This window comes from Podarcis vaucheri (genome assembly GCF_965113315.1).
Source record: "Podarcis vaucheri genome assembly, chromosome: Z".
NCBI lineage: Eukaryota > Metazoa > Chordata > Lepidosauria > Squamata > Lacertidae > Podarcis > Podarcis vaucheri.
In genome coordinates this window covers 14,473,347-14,481,446 of record NC_138758.1, presented here as the reverse complement: position 1 = coordinate 14,481,446, position 8,100 = coordinate 14,473,347, and the positions used below count along the sequence as shown (strand labels likewise).

The 8,100-nt window shown below is 41.8% G+C and overlaps 1 long non-coding RNA gene across 1 annotated transcript; it reads left to right on the top strand.

The window, feature by feature from the left end:
* The first annotated feature begins 5,256 nt into the window (after positions 1-5,256).
* Positions 5,257-6,738, top strand: LOC309523508. The gene is made up of 3 exons (XR_014215425.1): positions 5,257-5,372; positions 6,311-6,383; positions 6,706-6,738. It is a non-coding gene; the product is annotated as an uncharacterized lncRNA (long non-coding RNA).
* The last annotated feature ends 1,362 nt before the right edge of the window (positions 6,739-8,100 follow it).

Here is an 8,100-nt window from a genome sequence, read left to right as displayed (position 1 = left end):
AAGGGCAACATGTTGGACCAGATGAGTGATTTCTAATAGCTATCTAATAAGGAACATCTTACCAGCAGTAAGCCAGCTGGCTCTTGATAAATGATTAGCTACCTTCTTCAGTCATGCAAGTTGGCCGGCACATAAAATACAACTGTAGCCAAGGAACTGAGCAAGCACAGCAACAAATGTCTCGGTTTCACACATCAACAAATGTTGGACCATCTTTTTTGTGTTTTCAGGACATGGCTTCAAAGCAGGCAGACCATGGTATGCATTTGTTAAGCAGTGGATTGAAACCACCAACCAAATTAATATTATGTAGTAGACTACTCACTCTACATTTTACTACTACTACTAGGTAAAAAGTAAATGACCCCAGGATGGTTAAGTCCCATCAAAGGCGACTATGGAGTTGTGGCGCTCATCTTGCTTTCAGGCTGAGGGAGCCGGTGTTTGTTCACAAACAGCTTTCGGGGTCATGTGGCCAGCATGACTAAACTGCTTCTGGCATAACGGGACACTGTGACGCATGCCAGAGTGCACAAAAATGCCATTTACCTTCCCATAACAGCAATACCAATTCTCATCCCATCATGCAGATTTGAAGCACTGACCTTTCAATCAGCAAGCCCAAGGGGCTCAGTGGTCTAGACCACGTACTGAAAGTGAGATGAGCACCGCACCCCATAGTCGCCTTTGACTGGACTTGACCATCCAGGTGTCCTTTACCTTTTTTACCTACTACTACCACTACTAATAATAACAATGGAATTTCAGGAAAGGGTTACACAATCACTTTTCATTCCTCGTGTTCAGTAAGAGCATAAGAGCAAAAGGACATAAGAGCAAAAGAGCATCTCCACCCCATTGTTCAGCCCAGACACTGAGATCCAGCTTCGAGGGCCTTCTGGCAGTTCCCTCACTGGAAGAAGTGAAGCTACAAGTAGAGGGCCTTCTTGGTAGTGGTGCCCACCTTATGGAATGCCCTCCCATCAGATGTCAATGGGATAAATATCCCTTGACCGGAGAACGGTACACTCCTTCTATCTGGGATGGTCGTCCTCTTCCACCGAGCGCGCAGCTTCGGGAGGGACGCACATGGAGTGGTGAGGGAGGAAGGGGACACCCACCTAGCCAGCCAAATCAGCTGAATCAACCCTGGCGATCAATGGGGTGACAGATGTCACAGCCAGATTGCCCTCACATCCATATCTAGAAAACTTTTAGAAGGCATTTGAAGGCAGCCCTGTATCAGTATGTGTTTTATTATTCTTTTATATGTGTTGGAAACGACCCAGAGTGGCTGGGGAAACCCAGCCAGTTGGGCAGGGTACAAATAATAAAAATATTATTATTATTATTATTATTATTATTATTATTATTATTATTATTATTAATTATTAACATAAGAATTCCCTGCTGGATCAGGCTTATGGCCCATCTAATCCAATATCCTGTTGTCACAGGAGCTGAACAGTGCATGTGGGAGCAAGCAGGGTTTGAGCACAAGAGCACTCTCTCCTCCAGTGGTTTCCACCAATGGGTATTCAGAAACATTTTTGCCTTCAAGTGTGGAGGCAGAGCATAGGTATAATGTCTGGTAGCCACCAATAGTAGATTACTTGAAGTGTCCAGCACTTAGGGGTGAGGAAGAAATTCAGTTCACATTTGAGGATGGACTTGTGTGCTGAGGCCCCGCCCCTGCAGCCCCCTTAGATCATAAACACACAGACACAAAAATTTAGGTTAATGGGATAAAATAGGCCACTGGTTACAGATGTGAGTGGTTTGGCTTAGGCATTAGGTAAAACCAGACTATATCCTGACTCCTGCAGGGAGTCTCCTAAGGGTAAACCACTGGTAGGGGGAGTCCTATGATATATATTAAATCTGGGCACCCCCAGGGTCATGGCATGGCCTTAGCCCATGCCCAGGCTCCAGACAGAATCCACACCCCCGCATCCCATTAACGGGATACCCTTATCGAGGAGGGGCAGGTGGAGGCTACAACCTCCTGTCCCATAAACAAGGCTTACCCAATGCCTAACCTCACAAAGTTGTGATGATTGCTACAAGGTAGGCAAAAACCAAATGGTTGGTGCCAATTTGCCAAGTGTGAAAAATTCCTACCCAGCCCCATCAATATGGCGGCTGACATATGTCCATAGCAAGGTCACGTCATACCAAAGCTTTAAAAAGAGGATGGGTGGGCTGGGAGATCCTGTGAGGAGGTGAAAAGCAGGGTGCACCCCCAGCCACACCACAGTTTAAATGGCCACTGGCCACGTCCTGGCTGTCCCAATTGGTCAGCCGGGGGCATGACGTGGCCGGGAGTATTGGTGATGTGGGTGGCATCCCCTCCATCCTCCCACCAGGTCACTGCAAGGCCCAGATGCCCTGCCACAATGCCGCCCACTGGGGGAAGGTGAGCGGTCCTATCTAATTTATACTTGTTGAAATCATACAAGGATCAAAACACAATTGTCCTTCACACTTTTCCAAATTTTGCAGTGCACTTTTCCAGCCAAGTGATGTGCCCAAGGTTAAGATATCCATGAAAGGTAATAACCAACATAAATGCATTTTTTTCCATGGATAAATGTTTTAAAAGAAAGCGTATATTAGGGAAAGTTGCATACAAATATGTATATTAGGGCAAATTAATATTTTAGTGTTGAATTTTCACAAGGACTTCTTTAAAAGAAAATGATGTAGAAATGTGGAGAACTGAACTAAAGAATGGAAAAAATGAGGAATGGATAGAAACCAAAACTGAAATTTTAGCAATTCCTCCTGTGATGGAGGCAGGAAGTTATGAGTCTTAGTATCACCCAGGTCAGAGACTCTGGTGGCAACTCTGGTGTGTTTTCCATTGTGTTGGGTTCCCTAAGCTCGGTTGGCCAGGGATGAGAACTATGCATGGCATTGTAAGCTCCTTGTAGAAAAGGTGGGATATATGTGTCTTAAATAACTATGGTTCTCAAAAAATATCAAATAGTAGTGTATGATTTAAAAAACAACTGTGGGAACTCTTTCTCCAGTGCCTTTATTTTTTGAAAAGGGTTATGGTAGTAGGTGATGGAAGGATGCCATTTAATTCCACCTTCTTTTATACATGCATTTGGCATGTATTAATCAAGTTGCTCACTTTGTACTTTTCACTATGTGCTTGATATAGTTTGAGGGTCTTTCACCTTTTTCTCCTGCACTGCCTTAAAAACAGCAGGAATGACAGCTCTTGTTTTAAGTAGTCATATTTGTGTATACATATTTCAACAAAGGAGGGCATCCATGTGAAAGAGAAAGTGACCTTTGCATGGGGAATTTAATACTACCCACTTAACCGCCTTTCTGCTCGGGTTGAGAGCCCCTGAAACAATTAAAGTAGACAGTCTATAATCTCTGATAGGAACGCCTTAAACCAGAAGACATATTTAGACAGATATCAGTGTTTCCCCCTCTAAAGAAACAACAACTCCTGCACAACAATGGGGGTGGGGGCATAAAAACACTGCAAGCTGAAAAAAGAATGATGAAATGTACTTCAGAGAGACATTTTTCATACCTAGCTGAGCAGTTTGTTTTCAGTGGAATAACTTCAGTAAACAAGTGAAAGGAGAAAATCTATAAGGAGGTTTGTCCATGAGAACTCAGTTCTTCTTTTCACCCAGTTCATCTACTGCAAGACACCACAAGTGCTAAATCCACTGATGGCTCCCATTAAGATTGATAAGGCATTTATTTATTTAGCAAGTTTTATTACAGAAGCCAAAAGTTACAAAACAAGATGATGGCCCTTTAACCAGCCAGCCAGCTCCTCTAGGAATACCACTTTCCAAGAGATACAGAGAAGTATATCACAAACTAAATAACTCCATATGTGGTCCTCAAAAATTCATTGACAGTAATGTACAAAAAATTCAACACTTTCCAATATTTAGAATCTCAAATGATATTTACAATGCCAAAATAATAATGACATGCAATAGAATTACATATTGAGTTGTGTATGTCATTATTATTTTGGCATCGTAAATATTATTTAAGACTCTAAGCTCCTCTAGAAAGGCAGAGCCTCTCACTTTTCAGCATGGGTCAGCCTACATAAGGCTTCGTAGAGCACCTTCAGGCAGGGTTGGGAACAGGGGTGTGAATGGGGCAAGTACCATCTCTTTCCATCTATAAGATGCCCCCATGTATAAGATGCCCCCTATTTTGGGGGACTCAGATTTAAGAAAATGAGGGGAGATGGCTCAGAGTACAAGACGCCCCCTAATTTTTGACATTATTTTAAAGGGAAAAACTAGTCTTATACACGGATAAATATGGTATGCCCCACCCCACATGACTGATCATAATACACCATGCATGCACATCATTTAAATAGCAATGCCCATCATGGGGGTGTGGGGCTGGAATATTTTATTGAGAGGTGAAGGGAGCTCAGTCCCTTGGAGTTGGCTCCTACAGTTGGGAAAGTCTCCTGCCTGGCACATTGGAGATGCATTACCTGCTAGATGAACCAATGGTCTGAGGTGAAAGAAGGAAGCTTCTTGCGTTCCAATTTCATTTGGCTCTTGATTTTGTTTCTTCTGCCTCTTTTAGCAGGGCCTCTTGTAATTATCCAAAGTCATGTATTATTTCTGTTTGACTTGGACTTATGACTGGGCACTGTCTGCTTCTCCTGAAAATCTCAAGCACTCACAGAACTGCACACGTTGAACGATTAAGGCCACACCTTAAGTACTGTGCTCAGTGTAAAAGATATAAGTTTAAAGTGCATAAAATGCTATGTTTATGTGCATTGTGTATGAAAGCTGGTGGAGGTTTGCATTTACCAAATATCTGATTTGCAGAGAACTGTAGCAAGTGCAAAAAGGATGCTTGTGCAGCTGTAGAGCTGCAACAAATGGGATAAGTCTTTGTTTCAACTTTTATGTTAATTGATTATTCATCCTCGGAATCTGGATGTCACTCAGAATGTGCCAGCATTCTTTCTCTGGGACTCGAGAGAGAATAGTTCTTTGACTAGATATTAACAAGTAAGAATCTAAATAAAAATGGACTGCATTGCTAGTTGTTTAAGAACAATGTGTTGATTTGTATTTGCAATGTTTTTTGTAACACATTTAAATACAGTTTGCAGTTAAACTTTGGAACTCTTTTTTCTTATTGTGGAGAGTTTATTGAGTAATACTCTGTACAAGGTTCAGATAAGGGAATAATTATCTGGATCAGAGGAGGGTGGCCAGTATGCTGAGGAACATGGAAACCAGAATTTTGGAGAAGAGATGTTCAAGGAGAAGCATGGCCACTGTCTTCAAATATCTGTGGTGCCTCAGAGGATGTAGCAGACCAGAACAAATGAGTAGACATTTCAGGTAAATGTTAAGGAATAATAATAATAATAATAATAATAATAATAATAATAATAATAATATTTATACCCCATCCATCTGGCTGGGTTTCCTTCCCCAGCCACACTGGACAGCTTCTAACAAAAGATTAAAAATACATTTAAAAATCAGTCATTAAAACATCCCTAAACAGGGCTGACTTCAGATGTCTTCTAAATGTCAGATAGTTGTTTATTTCTTTGACATCTGGTGGGAGGGCGTTCCACAGGGCGGGCGCCACTACTGAGAAGGCCCTCTGCCTGGTTCCTTGTAACTTTGCTTCTTGCAGTGAGGGAACCACCAGAAGGCCCTTGGTACTGGACCTCAGTGTACATGTTGAACAATGGGGGTGGAGATGCTCCTTCAGGTATACTAGGCTGAGTTAGAAAACATCTAACTGTCATGGCTATTGGACACTTGAACATAATTCATAGGAAGATGGTGAGTTATCCTTTGCTAGAGGCAGTTGAGTTGATCCACCAGGGTTTTTAATCTTGTAGGATGTTGTGATATGATAATGACTTGCATGTAGAGTTTCAGTACCTGAAATCTCCAGATGTGGCTGGGAAAGATTCTGATCGGACATCCTGCAAAGTCACTGCCAGTCTGTGTCACCAGAGATGGGGAACCTGTGGCCCTCCAAATGTTATTTGACTCCAACATCTAGCACTTTTAAACCCCAGCCAGGAAGGCCAGTGTTCAGCTTCCCATTCCGGCTAAAGAAAATGTGTTGCCTATTCTGGTTCTTAAGAATTCACCAGGAGAGCTATGTGAATAATTCTGAACAGAGTAGAAATGTGCAGTATTATTACTATTATTATTTTTAAAAACTCAGTGTCTGTTCCATCTTCAAGGTACAACCTGTTAGCACTTTTACAAGTTCCGTTTGAAAGCTTTCCACATGCTTTCTTCTCTTAATATAGGTTATTCACCAGTGGATAAATATTTGGCCATACTCTTCTCTGATTCCTGGAACACTGTCTATATTCCTAAAAGGTAAATGTCACACTTTTTTCATCTACAGTGATTTAGTGCAAAAATGTCTTTTAATGCAGAATGTTGCCTTAATAAATTATATCAGTCTTGCACTGCAGGCAACATTTTCAGGAGCCAGGCTGGTTGTTTAGTTTCTGAATAACAAATTACATTTTCTAATAGAATTGCTGCCACACCCATAACTATTATGACTGGGGTCTTTGCTAAACTCTAGTTAAAAAACAACAGCACATGAGCCATAAGTCCTGGCAGACACAAATGTCTACTTTTGGCTGCACACATTGATGTGGTTTTTCTTTTTTTGAAAAATGAAAACTTTTAGGAAAGAACACAAAGATGAGCACTGAAGCAGAGCTATAAATCAATCAACAAGGAAGTTGTATTTCTTCACAGCAGTATGTGGTTCCTGAAAAACACTCATCATGCATCAGGTAATGGGACAGAGCTTTGCTTTGCTTGATGTTCAGGATCCAGTAATTGTTACGTGCTGTACATCTTGTTGACAGTAAATGGCAAGAAAAACCCTCAGCTCACTCGAGCACCATCATCAGAAATACAGGTGCAGAGGCCTTACTTGTAATCTGCCATCCAGGTGATCTCATGACAAGTTACTTTCTCTCTTTCAAAGAAAATTGCCATTTCACTGATTACAGACAAAATGTCTAGTTAAAATGGAGACCATGGTATGTCAAGCATACAACAGTGTACCATCTAATGTGAGCAGAAGAGCAATCTGTGTGGTATATTTAAAGAAAATAGAGTGTTGCATTGTCAGATCCATGTATTTCAGAATCTACATTCATACATCACAGGCAAGAGTGGGGATGGGGAAGAATTTTGTCTGTTTTGCATGCTAATACAAACTGCATTAATTTGTCATTATTGGACCAACACAACTATCTTTCAAAATTTGTACCTTTATAATTTTGTAATGCAATTCCACCCCAAAAATGTGCATAATTTGGCAAGATTGCAGTGAAAACTGAAGATGTACAGAGGAGAAATGTACACCCAAGAAATCTATGCAATTTTGGGGGGCAGGCTAAAAAAACAAGCAAGCAAACAAGCAAAAAACAATTTGCTAACTTATGTGGAAATAGAGCAAACTTTAAGACTGGAAAAACTGGAAAACTAAAATTGACAGATTTGTCTAAGCAAGCCTCCTAAGGCTGCATTGTGCTACTGATGAAGTGTCTCCCAGCAATCTGATCCTCAGCAAGAAACAGTGGATGTTGATATCTATTAAATACTAGTGAGGTATTCACCAAATGACAAGGCTGTTTAACACTTGTAGCACAGGCCAGCTTACCAGCTAGGAATTTCCAGCAGAAAATGGACTAGTGCACTGGTTTTGGCCGATGTCAAGAGATGCCAGAGAATTCTGAAGAAAACTGAAATGGAAGTGGCCCCTGATGATATTCACTTAAGGTAAAGGTAAAGGGACCCCTGACCATTAGGTCTAGTCACTGACGACTCTGGGGTTGCGGTTCTCATCTCGCTTTATTGGCCGAGGGATCCGGCGTACAGCTTCCGGGTCATGTGGCCAGCATGACTAAGGCGCTTCTGGTGAACCAGAGCAGTGCACGGAAATGCCGTTTACCTTCCCACCAGAGCGGTACCTATTTATCTACTTGCACTTTGACGTGCTTTTGAACTGCTAGGTGGGCAGGAGCTGAGACCGAGCCACGGGAGCTCACCCTGTCATGGGGATTCAAAC